At 42.6% G+C, this 26527-nt stretch overlaps 1 long non-coding RNA gene across 1 annotated transcript in view; it reads left to right on the forward strand.

Moving 5' to 3' along the window:
* Nucleotides 1-26527, forward strand: part of LOC112059170 (uncharacterized) — a 39715-nt gene that overhangs the window by 4479 nt on the left and 8709 nt on the right. The window contains exons 2-3 of the long non-coding RNA XR_002888389.3: nt 1253-1304; nt 3479-3556. This is a non-coding gene — a long non-coding RNA (uncharacterized LOC112059170). The remainder of the gene's footprint in view (nt 1-1252; nt 1305-3478; nt 3557-26527) is intronic.

The following is a 26527-nucleotide window of genomic DNA, read 5'->3' on the forward strand; positions in this document are numbered from 1 at the left end:
TGGCGTTGCAAGCTTCCACAGGGCTATCGCCACGCGCTTCTCAACTGTGAGGGCTGCTCTCATCTTGGTATTCTGGCGTTTCAGGGCAGGGGACAGCAAGTCACAAAGTTCCATGAAAGTGCCCTTACGCATGCGAAAGTTCCGCAGCCACTGGGAATCGTCCCAGACCTGCAACACTATGCGGTCCCACCAGTCTGTGCTTGTTTCCCTTGCCCAGAATCGGCGTTCCATGGATAGAATCTGCCCCATTAACAACATGATCTCCAAAGCACCGGGGCCTGTGGTTTCACTGAATTCTGTATCCGTGTCTGTGTCCATGTCCTCATCATGCTTGTCGCTGCGCTGCCGCCGCCGCTGCCTCCTCGCCTCGTTTCTCTGGTCCTGGCTGAGCATAAACTCCACGAGAACGTGCGAGGTGTTTACAATATTCATGACTGCTGTCTTGAGCTCAGCGGGCTCCATGCTTGCCGTGGTATGGAGTCTGCAGTGTTCACCCACCCAGGAAAAAAGGCGCGAAAATGGTTGTCTGCCGTCCGTTGCTTTCATGCAGGGAGGGAGGGAGGAGGTGAGGCTGTACCCAGAACCACCTGCGACGATGTTTTTTGTCCCATCAGGCACTGGGATCTTAACCCACAATCCCAATGGGCGCGGGAGACTGCGGGAACTATGGGATAGCTATGGAATTGCTACCCACAGTGCAACGGTGCAGAAATCGACGCTAGCCCCGGTACTTGGACGCACACCACCGAAGTAATGTGCTTAGTGTGGCCGCATCCATTTCGACTTTATACAACCTGTTTTTCAAATCCGAATTATCTAAATTCGGATTAATCCCGTAGTGTAGACATACCCTAAGGTTCCACAAGTACTCCTGTTCTTTTCTCTGACAGTGGGATTAGTTTGGAAATCTGTGATATAGCAATATTTTGTTTTTACCTCATTTTCCTTTTGTTTTCCCTGTGTATATTATTATTTAATTTTGTATGCTGCATTAATGCCAAATGGCCTCAATGAAGGGTCAGAGGCCTTTGTGCTAGGCACTATAGAAACAACACATAAAAATAGTTCCTGCACTAGAGAGCTCACAATCTAGGATTATGACAAGGAGCTACAAGTAAATAAGCAGACAAATGTGGAAAGGGCAGGAATGGATGTAACAGTACAAATGGGTGCATTTGCGTGAATCAGTAGTCTCTGGTTCTATAGTCAAATCATATACGAAGTAATGGTTTATGCTCTTTTTTTTTTTCAGATTTATACTCCCAAAGGAGGCAGTGTGTGAAGTGGATAGATTATTGCAGAAGGTAGGACACACAAGTTCCATTCCTACCTCTGACATTACCTTACTGAGTGACCTTATGTAAATCATACAAGGGCACATTTTCAGAATAATTTGGCTACTCTTTGGGCACCTAAATGTAATGGCCAGATTTTTTAAAGGGCTCTGCACCCAGCAGTTCCTATGCTTCTTTGCCTTGTGTGTCACCAGCAGAATTAACTATGTTCTCAGCGGGAGCTGGTGGGCTGAGCACTTTTGAAAATCTGGACATTTCATTTAGCCCAGATAGTAGTTGAACTCTTTTGAAAACCTGGCCATTAGCAGCTGCATACACATATTTTAAATTGTGCACACAAGTAGTAGCCCAGCTCAAATTGGGTTGGCATTTATGCACATATAATTAGGAAAATGTACCTTCAACTATGTGTATAGGGCCCTAAGAAATACACAACCAACTTAGAAAAACAACAAACTTTCAGGGTTTAATTCAACTGCATGAGCAAACTGCAGACATATTCAACTCCTGTTCAGACTGGTTCCCAAAAAATCAACCCACCAGAGCTCTCAGGATATTCAGTTACAAGTATTACTTCATTAGAACAAACTCATCCTTTGTACAAGCATTTTAAAACACAGAAGTGCTTATTATCATTGGCTTATGTTCTGAAGTCAGGACATTGTCACCTAGTAACTACAGGGAGCAGTTAGTTTTTTCTATAAACATGTAGTTTCATGGATTCATAGATTTTAAGATGAAAAGGGACCAACAGATAATCTAGTCTGACCTCCTCTACAACAGAAGCCACAGAATTTCACCTACTTACTGCTATATTGAGCTCAATAACTTGTGTTTGACTAAAGCATAGATTCCAGAAAGATATCCAGTCTTGATTTCAAGACATCAAGGGATGAAGAATCCACCAGTTCCTTGGGTAGTTTGTTGCAATAGTTAATCACCCTCATTGTAAAAATACAACTTTATTTCCAATTTTAATTTGTCTGGCTTGGTTTGCCAACAAAAGCTTGGTTTTTTACTTGTGGCAGCTGGTAACTGTATGGTCAGCCACTTCCTACTGGGAGGCTAACTTTATATGCATATTTTGTATAATTCTTGTATTCTTTATATTAAGAATGTAATGATCATGGACAAGTCATTAATCTCTCAGTGCCCCTGTTCCCCTCCATCTTTTGCCAGTTTTGTCTAGATTATACAATTTTTGGTGGCAGAGACTGTCTCATACTGGGTGTATGTAAAGATTGGGGCTTCTAGACACTAGTATAATATAAATAAGGATGAAATTTTGGGCCCAATTCCCACTGCAGTTATGCCATTAATTTCAAAGGCAGTAGGAAAAGACCCTTTGTCATCAACACTAATTTTGAAATTAGGTGGTAACTAGCATTCATAGATCTATTTTACTTTGTTTGCTATTGACAAAATTTTAGGATGTAAAAGCTGTATGAATTGGAGATAGAATATTTACAAATATAGTTATTTAGTTATATAGATTTTTTCCGTTGTGTTTATGCATGAAGTCTCTAGGTGCATTACAAAAGTTTAAAAGCACAAATCACAGTTTATCAACCTCTATATTCTGGAAAGGATGGAAAATTTATCTAACCAATCTTTCAGCATCTAGAGGACAATCTTATACTCTGGCAGTCCAACTATATGTCTAGTGGTCAAAAGAATGGTTTTGACTATGAAAAATATGCTGGTCTTAAAGTAAAGGGGGTTACTTTAAATATGTCCAGCAGCTACTGTATGGCTGTATTTGTTACAATAACAATATAGTATCCGTATTGCTTCTTGCTGTTGTTGGAAGCACATATTGACCACAGAAAATAAAATAATGAAGCCTTTCTGGGATAGCCTTCCTTCTACTTGAAATTTCCATCTGCTTATTTGGTGTTAACAATGGATAACGGAATATTTTAAAATAATCTGTTTTTATTGCTAACTTTTTGTCTGTAGAGAAAATAACATGTTCGTAAAAAGGGTTCTCATCTAGTTTATTTACTCCATCTTTCCTTCTTTGACTTTTATGTACTCTTCATATTTGTTTCCATTAAAAGGAAATCTGATGTGCATTAGAGCGTTATAGAGATAGGGAGTGAATCTCATGGACTAGAGCGAATTTCCTTAAAATACTAATAAGGGATTCTGGTCCTTATTATGACTTCAGATTTTCTCCTTAGTGACCACACTACCAATATTGTCAACATTCCTGTACTATGAAATCTGGAACCATGGAACCAGCAGAAGCAATAAAATAGGTATGATATATGTTTAGCATACATATCTTTAGAGCTGACTAACAAGAATGTTTTACCTAAAAGTGATCCTCCTGCCCTGAACTTTTGGGTTTGAATAAAATGAGATCAAAATTCAAACCATCCCTGGCTTTATTTTTATGAAACTACACAATTTTGTCTATCTCTAATAACAGTATGATAAACTGTGTGTCACCTCTGTTCCCTCTCCCTCTAGACTTTTCTCTTTTTCTTTTATTTTTGGAGCCACCAGCGGTCCCTTTAGAATTGTAGTTTAGTTCTCCTGTCAGGGATGTCATCTTTGTCTCTCTAAAACTTTGCTTTTGTTTTTTTGCTTACCTCCATGTAAAATATATCCAGTCTGACACCCCGTGCCCATCTCGCACACTCCATATTTGGAGACTTAGAAAATCCACTGTAGTAAGGGAATGTGGTGAAAACTGCACTACTGTCTACCAGGCAACTCTCTCTCTCAAGCAATCACTTTAATGTATCCTTAAAGATTCCACTACTATTATGGTGACCTTCATTTAAAACTATCAGTGTTTCTTGGTCCTTTGTGTGGTCAAATTGAGACGGGTTTGTTACTGTAGTGTGTTGTATTTTTGAAAATTCAGATCACATTGACATTGTAAAAGTTTAGAATTCTTAAATAAATAACTGCAGGAACCCAGACATAGTGCTGTGCCAGCATCAAGAAGACAGATGGTATTATGGTTAAAGCAGTGATACTCAGACTGAGGCTCACGAGCCACAAGTAGCTCTTTAATGTGTCTCCTGTTGCTTTTTGCAGCACATGATATTAAAATACTGTGTGATTTAATCATTAACCTAAGTTATTAAGCAATCAAGTTGCTTTTACTATGTTATTAACCAGTTAAATTATCAGCTTGCATTAAGTTATTAACTTATTTGCTGTGGGAATTAGATAGATAGATAGATAGAACTACAGTAAATGAAACAATGAATTCACACTACTGTGGTTCTTTAGGGTAATGTTGATCGCTAATTTGGCTCCTGAACCACTGAGGTCTGAGTATCACTGGTTTAAAGCATGGGACTGGATACTGAGAGATCTGGGTTCTATTTCTGGTTGTGCCACAGACTTCCTGTGGGTAATTAGGTAAGTCACTTAACTCTGTCTCGTTTTCCTCATCTGTAAAATGCAGCTAATAGTTCTATAATGGGTAAGGTCGAAAGCATTCTACAAATACTCATATATCCTCTGATGGAAGTTCATATATCATTACAAGAGGTTATAATGAAAGGAGCAAAACAGTGATGCTCCTTATTCAGTCTTAATGTAGTTTGCTATTCATTCCAAGCAACTAAGACTCACAGGGTTTGACTCAAAGAGTTGTAAGGGATTTTGTTTAAAGATTCAAAATAACTTCTTTTTTTTTAAAAGAAAAATCGAGTTCTCTTTGTAAGAGTGTGAAGAAGGTGGTTTTATGACATTTAATCCCTGATAATTGTTGCAAAGGATTTAATTTTTTTCACTCACTGTTTGTTTTGGAGAACTGCCCTGAAGTCTCTTGGTGCTCCCATTTCCTGTAACCTTTGTCTTGTTTTATAGTTTTTATACATTGTTATGATAGAATTAATGAAAAATACTATTTTTAAAATCCCTACTTTTGCATATTTTACTCTAATCTCCCATGTGCCCTGTATGTAAAAAATACTGTAGTCCAGCTAAATGGCAGTTCTATAAATGTACTTGTAACCTATAAATCCCAGTGAAAGTGTTGAAATTGGGATGGCGCACACTGTGCCGTGAAGGATTATGTTTACCTGCATTTCAATTATTGTGCCATGCCTCCCAGGCTGATATATTACAACTGCACTTTCTACTACTGGTAGAAACTACTGAGAGTTTTTAAAACACTAAAAATACTGACAATTAAATATTTGCCTTTGTTATTCTGTATAAAAAAAAGTGAGGGGAGGGTTATGGCTGAAATCCCCACCTGCAGTTAGCTAATTTTTTTTTAGGTTTTAGATCAAATTTTTTAAAACAAAAATAGTTCTTTAATCTCTCCATAGGTTTACACACCAAGGTAAACTTTTTAAAAAACTTTACTTTTTAATATTTTAGTTTATAATTATCTTCTACATAATTATACACACTAAAATTTAATTATTATGCAATCAGAGAGCAGGCAACATTGAGCAGATCATACATGTTTAAAAATTATCCCAACAAAAATAACTTAATTAGAGTCTGTAACGTTTGTACTGCAGTTGTGTCCCTAATTTTTCAAACTCTAACCTGCTGCCAAATTTTGGAGAACAGCAGATGAGCCAAAGATAAATCAGAATGCTCTGTACTATTAGCTGCAAAAGAATGATCATAGTTCTAAAACTCCTACACTTATATCGTTTAGTACTATTATCTCTACAGGATTGTACCACAATAAAAAAACTAAAATCACAGGAAGAGCAGCATCAAACTAAAATTTGAGCACACCGTGCTGCAAGTGTAAGAAAGTGGAGTATGTGTTTCAGATCTCTTTTGTGCCCAGTCCACAGAGGTTATGAGTCTGTGACAACTCCACCTAAAAACCTTTGGCTCTTTAGACTAAGTTGGAGCAGCAGCTCATGCTTTTACCTCTGGAGGTCTCTTGTTGACTCCCTGGTGTGTCAGCCAAGATAGCAGTCGTCACACAAGCTGTTCTCGTTTTCTCATCTACGTAAATCCCAACTTGCACAAGCCCCAATACTGTAAACACTTATGCACATGATGCACATAGTAGTCCAACATGGGACTATTCATGGTAGTTGCAGTGGCGTAGCCAGGTGGAGCGAACAGGAGGGGCGGACATAAAAAAAGGTGCCACCCGCTGCTGCGCTTGTACTCAGTGGGCGGCGCTCCAGGTCTTCGGCGGTGGGTCCTTCACTCGCTCCCGGTCTTCGGCGGCACTGAAGGTCCCGCCGCTGAAATGCCGCTGAAGACCCGGAGCGAGTGAAGGACCCACCGCCGAAGTGCCGCCGAAGACCTGGAGCGCCGCCCAGTGAGTACAAGCGCCGTAGCAGGTGGTGCCTTTTTTTATGTTCGCCCTGCCGTTCAGAGTAAAAATTAAAAAGGCGTCACTTGTGCTCAGTGGGGGAGTGGCCGCTCCACCTGCTCCCCCCCCCCCCAGCTATGCTACTGGGTAGTTTACAGGCTCGGGCCACAAAGAACAAGGTTTGTTTGACTTCAATGTAAAAGTACACAAATGCTAAGCCCTTAGATTCAGTAAGGCCTCAAATTTCTAAGTCAATTTCCATTGTTCACTCATTCTGTATTAATTTTTGTGGTTGAATCTTCAACAAAGACATATTCTTATCTTATATAGAGTAACTCCTCACTTAACGTTGTAGTTATGTTCCTGAAAAATGCAACTTTAAGCAAAACGATGTTAAGCAAATCCAATTTCCCCATAAGAATTAATGTAAATGAGGGGGTTAGGTTCCAGGGAAATTTTTTTCACCAGACAAAAGACTATATTATATATATACACACACACACACACACACACACAGAGTATAAGTTTTAAACAAACAATTTAATACTGGTACACAGTGATGATGATTGTGAAGCTTGGTTGAGGTGGAGGAGTCAGAGGGTGGGATATTTCCCTTACTGCTAAATGATGAACTAGCAATTGGCTGAGCCCTCAAGGGTTAACTCTCACTCTGCAAGGCAGCAGGAATGGAGGGAGATATGCACATTTCCCTTAAGTACATTGCCTTGTTAATTAGATCAGCTTGCTGAGACCGCAGCCCTGGTGTGTGTCCCCTGCTCTATTGAAGATGGGGTGAGTGGGGTGCAGGAGCAGGGGGGGCGGGGAGCAGCTCCAAGGCAGAGGGCAGGAGCAGCACATGGCAGGGGAGAGGGACACAGCTGAACTGCAGGCAGCTGCTGCACAGGGAACTTAGGGGAGCAGGGAGCTGATAGGGGGGCTGCCGGTCCACCCTGGTTCCAAGCCCCCACCAGCTAGCTGCAACGGGCTGCTCTTCCTGCAAGCGGTAGACAAAGCAGGCAGCTGCCAAATGACATTAGAAGGGAGCATTACACAACTTTAGATGAGCATGTTCCCTAATTGATCAGCAACGTAACAACGTTAACCGGGACGTTAAGTAAGGAGTTACTGTATTGTTTAGCTAAGTAAAGAATCACCATTTTTATTCTGTAAAGATCATTGACATTTGTTTTACTGCAGTATAAGAAATTAAAATTTGGTCAGGGTATCCAGTCTGAAATAGATATTAGATAAAATTCTTCTTGTTTTACTCACACAAGAGTCCCATTGGCTTCTCGGCTGCCCATATGGGTTGGCTCTCTGGGGATTTTATAATAAATAATCCTTTTATATTATATCTTAACCACCTTTCTTAAAAATAAAGTTATTAGCCAGTTTTCAGTCTCCACTAGCCACCAGGGATACTAAGTACCTTTAACAGTGACTCAGGAGCTATTTTAGGAGAAAAATATTACAATAATTTGCAGGAAATAACCTTTTTGTTCCAAAACAGATGTCATTGAACACCATTATATCTACAACAATTAAAATTATCTTTGGTAACTTTTAGTATTTGGCATTGCGCCATTATTGTTCAGTTAAATATTTTTCAAGTCTGTTAGGACCTCTGCCCACTGTGTGCTTGCAACCCCTCATTGTCAATACCGAAGGCACTTCTCATTTTTATGACATGACAGTTTCTCTTCTGGAAGGGCCTATGTGATATCTTACATGAAGACAAAATGCAAGGTCCAAGAATTTTATTATAACTGTATCAAAAAGTTTACAAGGTAATAACAAAAAATTTTAATAGCTGAGGCTTTACTTTTTAATGTGGAGTGGTAAACGACAAAAAAAGTAGTTGAAAGTATTAACCAACATTTAAAGTGCATTAGAAGACATTCACAGACATCCTGATGAATTTAAATACCTGGCTGGATCAGAAATGGAGGAAAAATAACATTGGAACAGGAATAAAACATAAAGCAGCCAAAAACTTGGTCTCTCTCATTTAGGAGGCAAATACTCACTGCTAAGGAATTATTTGTTACTTATAAAGTTGAACTTATGCAAAAAAGATTGTTTGGCGGGATGTTGCTGCTGGACTCTATAACTTTAATCCTCATCAAATACTAATTGTATGTTCATCAGCACAGGGATCTGCACTTCATACTTGTCTGTAATGCATCTAGCACGCAGTTGCTGTCACATAAATAGTAATATTCTTCAAAAAGCCAGAACTATCCTAATTTCCCACATGTGATATCATTATATATCATTGGTAGTGCGGTAGTGCCTATGAGGCCCACTCATAGATTCATAGACTAGAATCCCATTGTGCTAGGTGCTGTATGAATACAAAGAAAAAGATGGTATTTGCCAGTTGCTGGCTGGCGCTTTAAGGGAAAAGGCCAGCTCACAGGCATAAGAACAGCCATACTAGGTCAGACCAAAGGCCATCTAGCCTAGTATCCTGTCTTCCAACAGTGGCCAATGCCAGATGCTTCAGAGGGAATGAACAGAACAGGTAATCATCATGTGATCCATGCACTGTCGCCCATTCTTAGCTTCTGGCAACCAGAGGCTAGGGACACCATCCCTGCCCATCCTGGCTCATAGCTATTGATGGACCTATCCTCCATGAAATTATCTAGTTCTTTTTTGAACCCTGTTATAGTCTTGGCCTTCACAACATCCTCTGGCAAGGAGTTCCACAGGTTGACTGTGTGTTGTGTGAAGAAATCCCAAAGAACTTACAAGTCTTTGTAACATTAAAATGCTTTATCAGTAGCATATTTTGGATTTGTGCAAGATCATATATGAACTAATATGTAAATGTCCCTGTTTAATATCGAAGTCTGGATACATAACATGTATTACGAGATGCTATCAATGCATAGGAAACAGGTCTCCTTTCTACATAGGCAGATGCGGTGAATTTGTTAAGTGGTAGGGTTTTCTTCACACAATGTGGATTATTCTGTAATCAATAATGAAGCAAGTTTGGGAGTACAGATGTGAAATCACTATCAGTGTTGTCTCAGGACTGAGATATGCCATGTATTTTATAGATAAATGTAGTTTTTAAAGAATAAGCAGTGGAACAATAACTTCCCAACCTTCAGTTGTTATGAGAGAGTTGAAGTAATTTTAACATGTGCTCCCCTGGTGTGTGTTTTTGAATATATGAAATTTGGGCTAGATCATCCATTTTGTATGCATATCTTTTCCTCTGAGTGGACTTTACATAGAGCACAATACAATGCTTCTTAACCCATGGGTTCACAGGTGAAGAACACAGGCTGCTAAAATAAGGAAACCAGGAGCAAAACATTGGGAAACACAATCTGATTCAAATGGGAAATTATGAATAAAATGTTGTGCAAAACATTTTAAAGCATTGAACTTTTCTCTGAAAAGTTTAGTCCGTAAAAATGGCACATGGGACCCACATATATATTGGGTGTCAATTGCTTCAGATCAAATTTGTTTAATTAATAAGTATCCACATTCACAAATTCATTTATAGAGTATAAATCTGGCTACAGTAGCTCCTTTACCAATGTATTTTCTCTAAAAAAAAATTATAGAAAATTCAGCCTTCATTACAAATCAGTGTGGCAATTTTTTATTGGAGCAATTTAGCTAACTAAGCGTATTTAAAACTACAACATCTTTTTTCAGAAGAAGTGTAACAGTAGTTGTAGAAGATAGGCCTCCTGACTTCAGTTCTGGCCTGATTCTCCATTGTTTTGCACCTTGGGTGGTCATTTACACTGGTTGAAAATTAGTACCAATTGAGTGTGAAACACCACCACAGCTATGAGTGAAGAGTTCTGATTTGGTAACATTAAGCTGTGTGCAAAAGAAATGTCATTTGAATCATATTGTAGACTTTATAGCTCAGAGAACTTTGTTCTTCAGAGACAACTGATTGTTGCAAACAGGATAGAATAAACTGGCTCATCCAAGTTGAGGTATTGTTCAATAGGTTAAAGCCTTAACAAAAGAGCCATCCCCTGAGGCTTGAAAATTAAAACCACAAATTTCATTTTCCATTTTGGTAATCTAGAGGGAAGGAGGTTATTCCATGATTTTAGCTTTCACTGTGATCATTGTCGCAAAAACAGTTTACTAAGGCAACTTCGCTAGGTAAAGCATATGTCAGGCAGGTTAGCAAAAATACAAAAAAGAGTTAATACTCTAAACTTTGTTCCTCTGGATCAAATTATTAAAACGATTAATTTTACCTCAGCATTTGATCTTTCATTGGTCCACAAAGAGAATTAGGATACTTCTATTCTCACATATGGCCCCAAATTCCTTCCATTCTGTTTTCCCTGTCTTTAGTTTCCTGTTTACTCATGAAACAGCTCCAGGTTCACTTTTTCTAGAGTCCTTTCCACAAATAAAGACACCTAATTTCCCTAGTCCTTCTTGGTTAGTAACCGACTTGGTTCTATTAGTGTAGAACATTTGTACATCAGCTTTTTCTGTTATTTAATATTTCCACGTATATCATCATGTCTGTGTGCTTTCTTTTGTTCTGATTCATTCATCAACTCAAATTCTAAGGCTCACAAACTTTATTTTAAATCTTCATTCATCACTTATGAGAAACTGTCCTTTTAAAAACATTTTTTTTAAGCTGGTAGTTTTTCCAAAGTAGAGTCCACCCTACTGTATTTTCCAGCTGTGCCAGTTTCCTTCTCTAGTATGCTCTGCATGAACCTCAAGATCACTTAACCTAGGGGAATGGACAATGATATTTAGTCTCCAGGTGGCTAGGCGTAAGTTTGGTATGGCTCAAATTAGAACAATATAAACTGAACTACCGACCCTGAGATCTGTGAGTACGACAGTATTCCTGTCTACTGAAAGTGGAAACAAATCTTAAATTCAACTCTCTCTGATTGTATAGTCGTTCACTGTGTATGGTTCATAAGGATCATCTAAACAATTAATCTTGTTTCCACAAGAAATATGCAAATATATAAAAAGTCTGTTTTTTCACACTGATCTCGGTGTTAGCCCCACACATAACTCTTCTCTAGCTTGAATATTATTGATTTATGGTTACCCTTTCTTTCTTGGCATTTTACTGTTTTTCCATATGACAGTTTTCTTCCTATCATGCAATTCCTTAATCTCAGACAATATCTACTGAACTAGTGTGGAAGGTCTCCTTTTAAATACATTATAATTTCCCCCCATATTTAATTTGAAATATGGCCCTAGACACTTATTTAAAGCAGAGAGTTTGGCTAGACAGCTTCGAGTTTCCAGGAATCTCTCCTAAGTGAAACAAGTCCCAATATTGTTTTGGCATCTGTATTTTGCTTGATTGGCTTTGGGTCTTTTTAACAACTAGGGTTCAGCTAAGCAGGGGTTCTCAAACTTCATTGCACTGTGACTCCCTTCTGACAACAAAAATTACTATATGACCCCAGGAGGGGGAACTGAAGCCTGAGCCTGCCCAAGCCCTGATGCCCTGGGGAGCTGGGGGAAAACCCGAGCCCCGCCACCCTGGGTGGTGGGGGGCAAAGCCGAAGCCCATGGATATAGGCACTGACTTCCCCTCTTTCCCGTGGGTGTTTGACCCCGCACTCTTCCTCCGGCCCCACCCCCACTCCACCCCTTCCATGAGGCCCTGCCCTGCCCCGCCTCTTCCCACCCCTTCCTCAAAGTCTTTGCCCCAACTCCGCCCCCTCCCTGCCAATATTCCAACTCCTTCCCCAAATCTCCGCCCTGGCCCTGCCTCTTCCCTGCCTCCTCCCCTGAGCGCGCCTCATTCCTGCTCCTCCCAGTCCCTTCTGGAGTGTGCTAATGCTGCCAAACTGCTGTTTGGTGGTTGCCGGGCGGGAAATGCTGGGAGATAGGTGGAGGAGCGGGGATGCGGCGCGCTCAGGGTGGGAGAAGGAGGTGGGGCGGGGGGGTGAGGGGAGGTTGGCTTCCAGTGGGTGCAGAGCACCCACTAATTTTTCCCTATGGGTGCTCCAGTCCCCAAGCACCCACGGAGTCAGCGCCTATGCCCATGGACTTTAGCCCCATGCAGGGGGCCTGTAACTTGAGCCCTGCTTCCCAGAGCTGAAACCCTCTGGTTTTGACTTCGGCCCCAGGTTGTGGGGCTCGGGCTTCAGCTTTGGTCCAGGGGGTAGGACTCGGGCTTTGGCCCTGGGCCCCAGCAAGTCTAAGCCTAAGCCAGCCCTGGTTACTCCATTAAAATGGGGTCCTGACCCACTTTGGGGTCCTGACCCACAGTCTGAGAACCGCTGAGCTAAAGAGAAACTATCAACTTATCTATGCCCCAATACTAAACCTACTCTAAAATAGGTGTGTGTGTGTGGGGGGGGGGGGGGGGGAGAATGGCCTCTGGGTCTTAAATATCTAGGCTTTTAAAAAACACTGCTTTACACATTTGCTTTTATTAAAAAGACAGCCACATCCCTCCTTGGTGCACTCACAGCAAAGCAGAACAGGTCAAATCCTGCTCTCAGTCATGTGCACACATGTGATTGCATTAGGAGTTGCGTGGGTGTTTAAGGGCACAATTTTGATCAAAGCATGCAGTGCCTGAATTAGCACTCCCTTCTACCGGCACAGGATCACACAAGGTCCAAAAAAGGAAGAGAGTGCATAGGTTTCTGCAAGTGCACAGCTGGACTTCTAGGAGCTCTGTTAGGAACCCTCAGTGAGCTGGCTTTCTGATGAAGAAACAAGGAAAGGGAAATATATTAAAATGTAGTAGATGAATAGTATGGCTGTGTGCATGAGGGGATTAGTCAGGTTTCCCATATTGGTGAGCAGCTTTTCTAGGTATTTTTTTCCTGACCCCATTGTTACGTTAACTAGCATGGAAAAGAAAAGCAGCAGAGATGAGGCCTTGCCTTCATTCTTTCTCTATGCACTGGACTGGCAGGGAATTACAGTGATTGCAGAAAGTCAGAATATACCTTTAACAGACACTGGGGGCATTAGCCAGAAGTAGTTTTATTTTACCTCTCTAAATTCTCCCTATAATTTCAATTAGGCACAGATTTCTTCTTCACTTTCTGGCCTAGATTGTTGCTATATGCTATCAAAGCAGGGGTCACAGTTTACCACAAATCTTAGCTAACGAAAAAAAGAAAGCCTTATTTCTTTTAGGGTCTTCCACAGGTATTTCTTAGGGTTCAACAAAAAGAAGAAAGCCCTGCTGTCAGAATCTTGACCATGAGACCTTCCAGAGCCTGTGGGTTTACCACTGAAAAATTAAATAGAAATAACATGCTGTTTATAGAGGCTTGAATGAGGTGCAAAACCCACAACAAGTTTAAGCATAAATCTCCTGTTAACATCCCACTTTTTGGAGAGCATTAGAATCTTTTGTTTCTAAGTCCCTGGAAAAAGAAATAAGCTGCATTTGCTGCAAATGACTCAGGCTGCAGTAGAATTTAGCTGTTCTTTCTCAGATTCTCTGCAGTGAGGAAGATGAACTTCCTTGGGTTCTAGTGCCTTCTGAAACTCTCTTGTATAATTGTTTAGTTAGATGAGGCATCCTATGACAAGAACCCTTTCAGAATAACAGATGTAGTTCTTCAACATCCCATTTGTCCCAATAACAAAAAGTGGCTGTGTCTGAATAATCCCTGCAAGAGTTCAAAGCAAGAATGGTGGCAACAGGGTAGTTGCAGTTAAGGTTAATCACCTTCTAACCAACCAATATGTTGGAGAGGACTGCCTGAAAGATGGGAAGAACTGCTTTTTGCTCCTTGAAAGGGAACTTTCCAAGGTATGTGCCTTTATTGGTTTATTTTATGAATGTTTTAGCATAAGTGGCCTAAGACCAACTACCTGAGGGCTTTAAGGAAGAGGCTTTTTTTTAGCATTGGCTTTTAAACAAAAATGTGTTTTCTGTAGTTTTGTTGAAAGAACTCTGGGTCTCAGATCAATTATGTTATCCTGTTACTGGAAAATTGGGATGGGATGGAGACATGTTATGGGAAGATATAGAAGGATCTGTGCTGCACGTTCCTTCAAGTGGGCATATTTCACTATTTTCTCTGATGGATTATTATGAAGTAATGGTTAAATACTAACAATGTATTCAATGCTATATGCAATGAATGGATAAATGATTTATTTACATGGCTTATTTTATTAAAGAATATGCTAATTAGCCTTCCTATAATTAAGTTTTAAAACACCTTCCATAGTAACCCCTGAATCTGCATGCTGATAGCTCTCCAGAAAGTCACTGCCTTAGTTGAAATAGCCATCTGCTCAGAATGGAATTTTTTGAGTTTGAGGAAAATTATTTTAGCCACTCCTAGGTTATGATAGAGTTGAGAAAGTTACAATAATCCCATTTTTAAAACATTTTAGTTTTTTAGACACAATGCAGGAAAAGTAACTGAAGTTTGGAACTTGGCATGTGCACAGATGACACTAAAGTCTTTGCTTGGCTGGGCCGCAAGCTAGTTCTTTCTGTGACATTAAAAATACTTTGTTTTTTAAAGTCCTGAGGTATCTGTACAAGAACACTAATGTTGACATAGGCCCTGATTCTGTAAACAGTTATGCACGTGCTTAACTTTACTACTGTGAATTGTACAACAATGGACCCACTCATAGTAATAAAGAGGGAGTGAGTGTTTGCATTAAGACCTTAATTTATCTGTATTATGTCACAAGATAGATCTGCACTATATGACTTCTTATTCCTTTTTTTCCCTAGTTCATTGCTACCAAATTCAAGGCCATGAAAAATGCATCACAGACTGAAATCTGGTTTCCTCCCATGAAATCTGGTCTTTTGTGTGTTTTTACGCTATACTATGCAGATTTCATGGGGGAGACCAGCGTTTCTCAAACTAGGGGTCATGACCCAAAAGGGAGTTGCAGGGGGGGCCACAAGGTTATTTTAGGGAGGGTTGTGGTATTGTGACCCTTACTTCTGTGCTCCCTTCAGAGCTGGCCAGCTCTCCAGCTGCCCAGCACAGAAATAAGGGTAGCAGTACCACAACTCCCACTACAATAACCTTGCAACCTCTCCCTAACAATTCCTTTTTGGGTCAGGACTCTACAATTACAACACCGTGAAATTTCAGATTTAAATAGCTGAAATCATGAAATTTACAATTTAAAAAATCCTATCACTGTGAAATTGACCAAAATGGATCATGAATTTGGTAGGGCCCTATTCATTGCCATAGGCTACACAGACTGATATTGACTATGGAAAAACATTAGTCATTGTGAACTATTCAGGTCCACAGGAGAAAGTTGACTGTTGTCAGTGCTTTTGCTTCCTACACTCAGAGGCTGTACAGGTTCTTCTGGTTCCTCAGTCAAAATAGAGTCATGGAAAGGGGTGCAAAACATCTTACTCTTAAAGACTACAACATATCCTTTGCTTGCTTGCTGCACAAATAAACAAAAAAGCAGCTGGTGATCCCAACTACCACCTTGGGATTCTAAGGCAAAAAACATGCCTCTTAGTTGTAAGGCAAAATGGGTAGCCAGAAAGTGACTCAAGTTGATGAGATGAGAGAAGCAGTTGCATAACTGAGCCTTATAAAGAGACAAATTGAGTATTTGCCCAGTTTTGTAAGGGTACTTTGCACAGCTGTCTCTGTTTTCACCTGAAATGATCTTCCAAATTCCACTCCCAACCCCAGCCTTCCCTACATCTATTACTAGTCTTGTGAGGAGGTGGCTTTTTGGCCTTTGACATTTTTTAAATGTTAAAGATACCTTACTAGTCATGGGAAAGGGATTCCTGCTTCATTTGGCCACACACCTTGGCTCCTAATTGGGCTCCCTCTTGATGTCTCAGGGTACGTCTACATTGCAAAAACAACCAAAAAGAACAAAAAACTCTGTGGCAGTGAGTCTCAGAGCTCAGATTAATTGATTTGGTCTCACGGAGCCTATGAGTTGATGGAGCTCCATTAGAGTCCATGGAATCATGCTGATTTAGACAAGCTGAGCATCTCACCCAGTAGCTTTAACAGTCACCCTGCTATAACAACTAAATAACTCTGATGTAGAGAAAAACTTGGTTTCCTTCCAATGCTTTTTTTCCCAGTAATGCACTTTCTCTGTAATTCTTGAGAATCACCACCTCTTCACTCCTCATTAGAGTGTGCTATATCTTGCAACTCAGGTGAACTCAATTGTACCATCCAGGATTGAATGGGGGCAGTGGTCACATCCACTCTTGGCAGCTGGCTTTAGTCTTGGACCTGGTTCCTTGCATCCTGAAGCTGAGAGTTCTGTTTACTACTGTTTTCACAATAGGACTTGGGAATGAGCACTCTGGGAATACAATAGTATACCTCCAGAAAAGTTGCCAAGAGAAAAAATCTTGGCTTCCTCCTTTAGCAGTGGTAGGGTATAGGTAAGGCTGAGCAAAGGTTCTTAGCCCACAAGAAGGTTATAACAGCATATTTTGGCTCAAATAGCTTCCAGGGGAAGGGAGCATAAACTGTTTTTCTTGTTGGGTTCAGGGAAATAAGTCTATTTGGATTTTTGGTAATATAGGTATTTGCAGCACTAACGAAGGAAACAATATTCGTGTTATAATTCTCAGTCTCCCATTGCGTAAATACATAACAAGGGATCCCACCCAAAAGAGCAGAAGGTTGTAATGAGCTCCCACTATGAATAGTTGCACTACATGTAAATTGGCAATGTGTCATAAATGTTTACTGTAATATCTTTAGACTGAAAGAAACAGGTAGTGATGTCATAGATACTTAGGGAGAAGATTTTCGAAGTGTGGAGGCAGATGGAGGGTTGTGAGCAGAAGAACACGGGGTTCATTATCCTTCCTAGCTAAAATGCTGCCTGACCTAATCCCAAGCAAACCTGACCGCCCCCCTTTTCCCCTGATTGTCCCCAGGGTGTGAGAGAGAGAAACCAGCATGGACATCTTCTTACTCCTATTATCAGACGTTATCAGAGGGGTAGCCGTATTAGTCTGGATATGTAAAAAGTGACAAAGAGTCCTGTGGCACCTTATAGACTAACAGACATATTGGAGCATAAGCTTTCGTGGATGAATACCCACTTCGTCAGACTCATGACCAGCCCCCATTGGCCTGGAGCGGTGAACCACGGCCAGTGGGAGCCGCGATCAACCGAACCTGCGGACGCGACAGGAAAACAAACCGGCCCGGACTGCCTCTTTGTCGCTATTATCAGAAGGGTAGCCGTGTTAGTCTGTATCAACAAAAACAACGAGGAGTCCGGTGGCACCTTACTGGACTCTTCTTTCTCTTCTCACCTTGGACATTGAGATGGAGGAAGAATGGCATCCCTGGCCTTTGAGGAGAGGTGAAGAAGAATCTTTGAGCCTGGAGAACAGAGAGCAATTCATTGAGGCAGCCGTATCCTCTAGAGCAGTGCTTCTCAAAGCCGGTCCGCCGCTTGTTCAGGGAAAGCCCCTGTTGGTCTGGGCCAGTTTGTTTACTTGCTGCGTCCGCAGGTTCGGCTGATCGCGGCTCCCACTGGCCGCGGTTCACCGTCCCAGGCCAATGGGGGCTGCGGGAAGCGAAGCGGGCCAAGGGATGTGCTGGTCGCCCTTCCCACAGCCCCCATTGGCCTGGAGCGGCAAACCGCAACCAGTGGGAGCCGCGATCGGCCGAACCTGTGGGCGTGGCAGGTAAACAAACTGGCCTGGACCGCCGGGGCTTTCCCTGAACAAGCGGCGGACCGGCTTTGAGAAGCACTGCTCTAGAGCAGTGGTTCTCAACCAGGGGTATGTGTACCCCGGGGGGTACTCAGAGGCGTTCCAGGTGTAGATCAATCTCTGATAATTTTCATATGACTTTACATTGTGCCTCTTCATATAACCTTGTGGTGGGTCTACCCACGTGTGACCTCTGTTTTCATGGGACTTTGTATCAAAGCCTCATTTAGAAACTTTGCATTGCCCTTGGTATAATATTATAACCCCTAAGGATAAAATAAGATAGAAGAAAAATTTCTTTTTGCTAGCAGTAGAACAAGAGCTCTCCCCCCCCACTCTTAATCAATTGCCCTGTTGAATGAATGAGGTGTGGATGAGCAAGGCATGGAAGGCAGCACCTCCAGACAGCCTCAACTGTTGGAGAGGGGCTGGGAGCCAGACCCAAGGATAATAAAACGTGTCAAGTGGGCTAATTAAAGACAAGCAGACATACCGACGGCCTCAGGGGGTTAGAAGCAAGCACCTTCTTTTAAAAACACCCTCTTTGCAGCATTGGAACAACACTCAAAAAAAAGCAGCACAAAAAACCAATGGACACAAACACAAAGTTTAAATCTGGTATAAATTTGCATTAAAAAAAAGCTGCTATAAAAGTAAGGTGTCTTGCAAAAAACCCCGGGTCTCGTCTTGTCAACATGGGAGCATCAATCCGGATCGGCAGAAGCCTGGCTCCACCCCCTCCCCCATCTAACTCACCTGGCCAGTAAAGTTAAGGGGAGCAACTAATTGGTAACAACAAAACGGAGTGTGTTTGTGTGTGTGTGTAAGTGTAAGTGTAATATATTATATGCATATCATACAGTGTTAATAAATACATGTATTACTAATAAATGTGGCGTTTTGTCTTATTCCCCCTAAAAAGATCCTGTGCAGTACTTTAAGTACAACACAGGGGGTACTCAACTTATCTAGATCAGTGTTTATTGACCTGGGGCTTGCAGCCCTGAGGGTGGTCATGAGACAGGCTTAGGAGGGTTGCAAATGCAGGGCCAGCATTAGGAGGTGGCAAGCAGGGCAATTGCCTGGGGTCACATGCCATAGGGCCACTCCCCCCTCCATGAAGCCAAGTTACATGCATCAGCCCTGGGCAGCAGGGCTTGGGCTCCAGACCAGGCTCACAAGTGAAAAATAGGCTCAAATATCACACTGCAATCTAAGTACAATATTTATATTCCAATCTATTTGTTTTATAATTATATGGTAAAAATGAGAAAGTAAACAATTTTTCAGTAATAGTGTGTTGTGACATTTTTGTATGTTGTAAGCAAGTAGTTTTTAAGTGAGGTGAAACTGGGGGTACTCAAGACAAATCAGACTCCTGAAAAGGGTACAGTAGTCTGGAAAGGTTGAGAATCACTGCTCTAGAGGAGATGATGAGGAGATCCACACTAGTGCTAGCTGGCCATCGTTCTCTTCCACCCATGCCATATAGGGCAGATAGTTGGTGAGGAGATGAAGGAATTAGGGTAGAGGTGGGAGAAATTTACTGTTGAGGATAAATATGGGAGAGGTGGGGAAGGAGAGACTCTTGAGGATGGAAGAAGTGAGGTTTTTACCCACGAAAGCTTATGCCCAAATAAATCTGTTAGTCTTTAAGGTGCCACCAGACTCCTTGTTGTTTTTGTAGATACAGACTAACACAGTACCCCCTGATTCTTGAGGATGGGGCCTTCTAGTGTCCATAAGCCAACCAATCAGTGAGGCTTCTAGCTTCCACAGAACAAAAGGTAACACGAAAGTCTCTCCAAATAAAAGCTGATGCTTGTTTTGTATGCACTATTATGTATCTTTTTCCAATGCTGATGCTGGTTTGGAGTGGGCTAACTATAGATAGTACAGTAATTTTACTGTTGGCACTACTTTTGTGAAGTCTATTATATATAAACTTTTGTTTTTGAAAAATTGGTGTTAGTTTTGTTCATGTTTAGTTGCACTTTCACGATGAAAATTTACTCAGGCTTCCGTTTAGCTAGAAAGACATGTTTTTTAAATTAAACAACTTCTACTGAAGAACAAATGGATTTAAATTACAGGAAAAAATGTTTCATAAAATGCAGAAAAGTTTAGTGAAGCCCAAAACTTAAAAAAAAATTCTAGAGGTTTGGCAAAATCCCCAGCACTACTAGGTTCTCACATTCCTCATCTGTATACAGCTAAAGCTGAGATTGTGATACCATCGCTTTAACTCCCAGTTGCTCTTAACGCTACTTGAAATGATGTGGCATTCATTTCTTTTGCAAATCTAAAGCTTTCTGTACCATTAAGCATTTCTAGTACCAGTGTTACAGTACTAACAATGAGATAGGAGATGGAAGTAAATCTGGTTCTGAAATGAGTGATGACCTCATAACAAGGTACAGGTGACTATATGGTTCATCTGCAGGGCAGATGTACCACAGGTAAAGCACATTGGGAATTTTTTCATGCTCTATTGGCCAGAAGCAGTGATTCTCTGGAGAAGGGGAGGATGAGAGAATGAGCGTGGGTGGTGCTCAGGAATTCACTCTGGTTGGCTGAAGGCTCAGCTCGAAGTAGAAATATGCTGACTTTTTTGTGTGTGTGAGATAAATGTGTTTTAAGAATACCAATGATTTCTTAATCCAGTTTTGCAAGTACAAACAATTACAATGCTTTGTAAAAGAGCTGCTCAGGTTCCATAATCCTAATGTAACAAAAATCAAAATGCCTTTCAACTTTCTGGTTTGAGTGTTTCAGTTTTACTTCTGACAATGCAGGAGTTTGCAATAGTGTCTAAATTTAATCTCTGTACATGAATGTGTGGGAAAATGTATAAGAAATGGAATCTGGTACTGTACTGTCCTATATTAGTTGATGGCAGTGAGCACTTATGATTTTAACATAGTTGCTATTTTGTATTTTAAACTTGTTTATTGAAACAGGAAAAGAGCCTGGGTTACTGAGGATGAAAGAATCAAGCATTTCACTCTTTAACATTAGTGATAGGATTTTCCTGATTACATCAGTCTTCATTATACATGTGGGAGATTAATGTATTACTTTATGTGACTATGTAGCATGTTTGACTTACACTTTTTCAAAACTATTTTGACACTTAACAAGCCTTTGGTGCCCGCGAAACCCATCTCTGGGGCTGCAGTTAGAGTAAGAAAAGTATAGTGCTGAACTGATCTGATCCTAAACCTAGTCCCCAGTGAACAGTGCAGTATTGTCATTTTAAAATGCACAGAAAATAAATCAGCATGACATGACATCATTGGCAGGAATTCTTGCTGAGGCTAATCCCCATGCTGCTCTGGCACGTGCTGATTGAACTGTCTCTCATCCCAAGAGTGAGTTATTCCTGTATCTTGGGCTCAACATGGAGCTGTTTATCCTTTTAAAGTATGTCTTACAGAAACATTTAAGAAATAAAAACAACCAATGGAAATGTTTAAAAAAATTTAAATAAGTTGTTGCAATGTTATGAAACCAATTGCAATAGTATTGCGCTAACCATTGCATGTAAACAAGAAAGTGAAATTCAATGTAAACTTGTGAAGTCAGCCAAACAGACCCAACAGGAAAAGTTTCCTTCTAGAGTATTTCTCCAAAGTGTATTGTAGGATTTTTCCATTCAATAGATTTCAACAACAATGCTCATCCACCTCATAATGGACTTTGAGGAGACATATACCAAATAGGCTATGCTTGGGCTACAGTTTACTGCTCCTTGCAGAGCATTGTCTCCCTAATAGTTGCAAATCTTCCCTCTTTTTGTGAGCTTTTTCTACAGGACTCATGATTGTCATAAGTTTATTATTATCCTGGGTTATTTTCAATCCTTTCCATTTGTGTGAGCCAAAAGAGTACTGAGCAGAAAGTTAACTCCCTATGTGCCAGCTCCTGGCCTCTGCATGCTATCCCATGGACTATAAACAGAGGTGGAACTAAGGCCTTGGCTACACTTGCAGCTGTACAACGCTGTGAGTTAAACCTGTCTTCGTACAGCTGAATAGGGAAAGCGCTGCAGTCTGTCCACATTGACAGCTGCCAGCACACTGTCGTGGCCACATTTGCGGCAATTGGAGCGCCATTGGGATCGGTGCATTATGGGCAGCTATCCCACAGAGCACCTCTTCCCATTCTGGCGCCGTGGGTTGTGGGAAGGGGGCATAGGTGCGGGGGATTCTGGGTCCTGTCCCAACGCCCCATGATGCATCGCTTCGCATCCCAGAAATCCCTTTGTTTTCATCCACCTTTGGCACCATCTTTCAGTGGTTTCTGTGCAGCGCGATCTGTCTGCGGGAAATGGAGTCCGAACTGCTGAGGCGTATGCTGACGAGCCTTGCCAGCACGTCACGTTTGGCTGTCGAACTATTCCTTAAGATCCAAAGTGACAGTGAGAGTGAAGAGTCCGACGATGCTATCGAGCCGCGTAATGCGTACGACACGAAATTGCTTATGGCATTCACAGACATGCTCAGTATCGCGGAACGTCGCTTTTGGGCTCGGGAAACAAGCACTGAGTGGTGGGATCACATCGTCATGGAAGTCTGGGATGACGAGCAGTGGCTGCAGAACTTTCGGATGAGAAAAGCCACTTTCATGGGAATGTGTGGGGAGCTCGCCCCCACCCTGTGGCGCAAGCACACGAGATTGAGAGCTGCCCTGCCAGTGGAGAAGCGGGTGGCTATTGCAATCTGGAATCTGGCAATTCCAGACAGCTAACCATCGGTCGCAAACCAGTTTGGAGTGGGAAAGTCAACCATTGGAATCGTGTTGATGCAAGTTTGCAGGGCCATTAATCGCATCCTACTCAGAAGAACCTGGGTAACGTGCAGGACATAGTGGATGGCTTTGCACAAATGAGTTTCCCTAACTATGGAGGGGCGATAGATGGGACGCACATTCCTATTCTGGCACCACCCCACCTAGCATCCAAGTATGTTAATTGGAAGGGGTATTTCTCTGTGGTTCTCCAGGCGCTTGTGGATCACCGTGGGCATTTCACTGACATTAACACAGGCTGGCCAGGAAAAGTGCATGAAGCACGCATCTTTGGAATACTTGGCTGTTCAGGAAGCTGCAAGCCGGGACTTTTTTCCCAGAGCGGAAGATCACAGTAGGGGAAGTTGAAATGCCCATTGTGATCCTTGGAGATCCTGCTTACCCGTTAATGCTATGGCTCATGAAACCCTACACAGGGAGCCTTGACAGCAGCAAGGAACGGTTCAACTACAGGCTGAGCCGGTGCTGAATGACTGTGGAGTGTGCCTTTGGCCGTTTAAAGGGCCGCTGGCGATCTCTGTGTGGGAAGCTGGACTTGGCCGAACACAGCATCCCCGCGGTTATATCCGCGTGCCGTACCCTCCATAATATTTGTGAAGGGAAGGGTGAAAGCTTCACTCAGGCATGGACCTCTGAGGTTGAACACCTGGAGGCTGAATTGGCACAGCCAGAGAGCAGGGCTATTACAGGGGCCCAGCACGGGGCTGCAAGGATTAGGGATGCCTTGAGGGAGCAATTTGAGGCTGAAAACCAGCAGTGATATCTGGTGCCCTGCACAGGAGTGAAGTGCAGTAGTTCCAATCTTTAGGAATCAGTGTTTGCTAAGCTGATTTGCAGTGCCTGTTTATTTCCTGGGCTAAGGAATCTTTTACTTTATGCAATAATAAAGAATGTTTTCAAAGCCAAAAAAATCCATTTATTGAAAAGAAAATGTATTTATTGAAAAGAAACACAACTGCTTGGGAATCAGAAAGGGGAAGGAGGTGGAGTGGGGAACGGTACAATCACAGATTCAACATATGTCCTGTCTGGTGTGCTGTGCAGTGAGTGCTGCACTTCAGGATAGCTATACTGCATGGTAATGGGGGTTGAGTGCAGAGGGTAAGGGTCGTGGTTTTCAGGGCTGGGTGGTGAAGATACTGGTGTTGGAGGCAGCTGGTAGCATGAAGAACCCGGAAGTTGGGGAAAGTGGGTTGGAGGTAACAGTGGAGCACAAGGGAAAGAGTTTTGGGACAAGGGCTGTAGGGCGGGGCGTTTGCTGTACTGCTCCTTCTGCATGGCTACGAGCTGCTGGATAGCGTCTGCTTGGTGCTCCAGGATGCTTATGAGCCGATCCATGCTTTGCTGCTGGTGCTCCGTGCTTTGCCGCCGGTGCGCTGCGTTTTCCTGGTGGATCCTGCTTTCTCTCTCCCTCCAGTTCTGTGCTTTTTCATTCTCTTTAATAGATTGCTGCATCACTTCTTGCAGCATGTCTTCTTTGTTTTTTCGCGGTCTCTTCCTGAGTCTTTGCAGTCTCTGAGCAGGCGATAAGAGGGACGGCTGAGGTCTCAAGGTTGTTGCAGCTGTATAAGCAAAATGCAACATTTAACAGAGGCAGCATTGTTTATAGCAGACAGAGTCATGATTTTCCCCGCACTTAAGGAGGGCACACACAGGGTCTACACAATAGCATAATGTTCCCGTCCCAAACAGAGCACACATAACCCACGGGAGCCTCAAAATGGTGAGTAAGGGGGACTGATTGTTTCAGGGCTGTACTGTCCTCTGGGTTTCTGTGCCTTGGGGAGAGCCAACAGCTGCAGGGGGCACCTACACTGAACACTGTCCCAACATTTTCCACAGGATGATATCTCGCTGCTGAGGGTGACCTGGGAAGCAAGGGAGGGTCTTCTACTGCAATGCGGCTTCCGCCCTGGCCCATATGCAGTTTGCCTGTGTGCAGCAATAATCCCCCCGCCCCTCGCGGTACAGTGGCGCGGACACGTTAGCCTGGCTGGGACAAGGACCATGGTGGCTCTCCCGATAAACCTGCGCAAGCGCATTGCACACATTCTGGATGAGACATTCGAAGAGATTACCAAGGCCAATTACAGCGATGTGATAAACCACATCAATGCACTATTCCACATCTAGGCATGCATGCCTAACCCTCCTCTCCCAAAGAGCCTGCACTGAAAAAATTCCTTCCCGAAAAAAACCCCGCTTACCGGGAACCTGCTCTTCTGTTTGTCCTCCACCAAGTACCGGCCGCTGCGACTGGCTACCTTCCTCCTGGCTCGAGAAGAACTCCTGGCTGCATGCCTCCAGGGATTCTAGGGTGTCTCCATCCGCCCCACCACCCTCACTCCCGTTTTCCTCCTCCTCCTCCTCTCCCACCCCGGCTCTGAAGTGTCCATGGTGGTGCTCAGAGTGGAGGTGGGGTTAACCCCAAGTATTGCATCCAGCTCTTTGTAGAATCAGCAGGTCGCGGGGGGAGCACCCGAGCGGCCGTTTGCGTCGCGGGCTTTGCGGTAGGCACTCTGCGGCTCCTTCACTTTAATCCTGCACTGCAGTGTATCCCGGTCATGGCCCCTTTCCATCATGTCCTTTGATACCTTCCCGAAGGTATCGTAATTCCTATGGCTGGAGCGCAGCTGGGATTGGACAGCTTCCTCCCCCGAAACACTGATGAGGTCCAGCAACTCGCCATTGCTCCATGCTGGGGCTCGCTTGGTCCATGGAGGCATGGTCACCTGGAAAGATTTGCTGATAGCACTCCACGCCGTGCCTGGCTGAGCAAACAGGAAGGGGATTTTTAAAATTCCCAGGGAATTTTAAGGGAGGGTCACATGGTTGGTTACCTGAGGCCAGGGCAGTAGAGTTTGAACTGATGACCAGAGTGGCTAGAACAGGCATTGTGGGATACTGCCGAATACTTCTGGAGGCCAGTCATAGCGCATTGGGCGGCCACACTAGTGCCGCTGCGCTGCAGCGGCGGCGCAATACACACTATTCCTCTTGGGGAGGTGGAGTACATGCAGTGCTGCAACCACAGAGATACAGCACTGCAAATGCCTTGCCAGTGTGGACAGGGAGTGAGTTACAGCGCTGGGGGTGGCTTTACAGCTCTGTAACTCGCAAGTGTAGCCAAGGCCAAAGTCTAATTTCAAGGTCCAAGACAAGTGAAATGCAAAGAAGTAAGTGGTGCAGATGATCCAGATGAACATTTGATTTTACAGTTTTAACAATATTGGGATTCTTAATTACCCGAAGTAAGGTCTTCAAAAAGAAACCTATAACAAATTTATGGCTACCTAAGACTTGATGATCATGATTATAACACATACTGTGATCATTTGGCTGTGGGGAAAGAGCTCTCCGGTTCACCTGATCTGAAAGCACAGGCCTCTACTATTTGAATAAAGGAGAATCTCCATAAGTTTTTAAAGTAAAGGGCCTATGCTGCATAACTAAGCAGTTCTGATCCTTTTCATTAGAGAACAATGGATA

This window comes from Chrysemys picta, chromosome 7 (assembly GCF_011386835.1).
Source record: "Chrysemys picta bellii isolate R12L10 chromosome 7, ASM1138683v2, whole genome shotgun sequence".
NCBI classification, from domain to species: domain Eukaryota; kingdom Metazoa; phylum Chordata; order Testudines; family Emydidae; genus Chrysemys; species Chrysemys picta.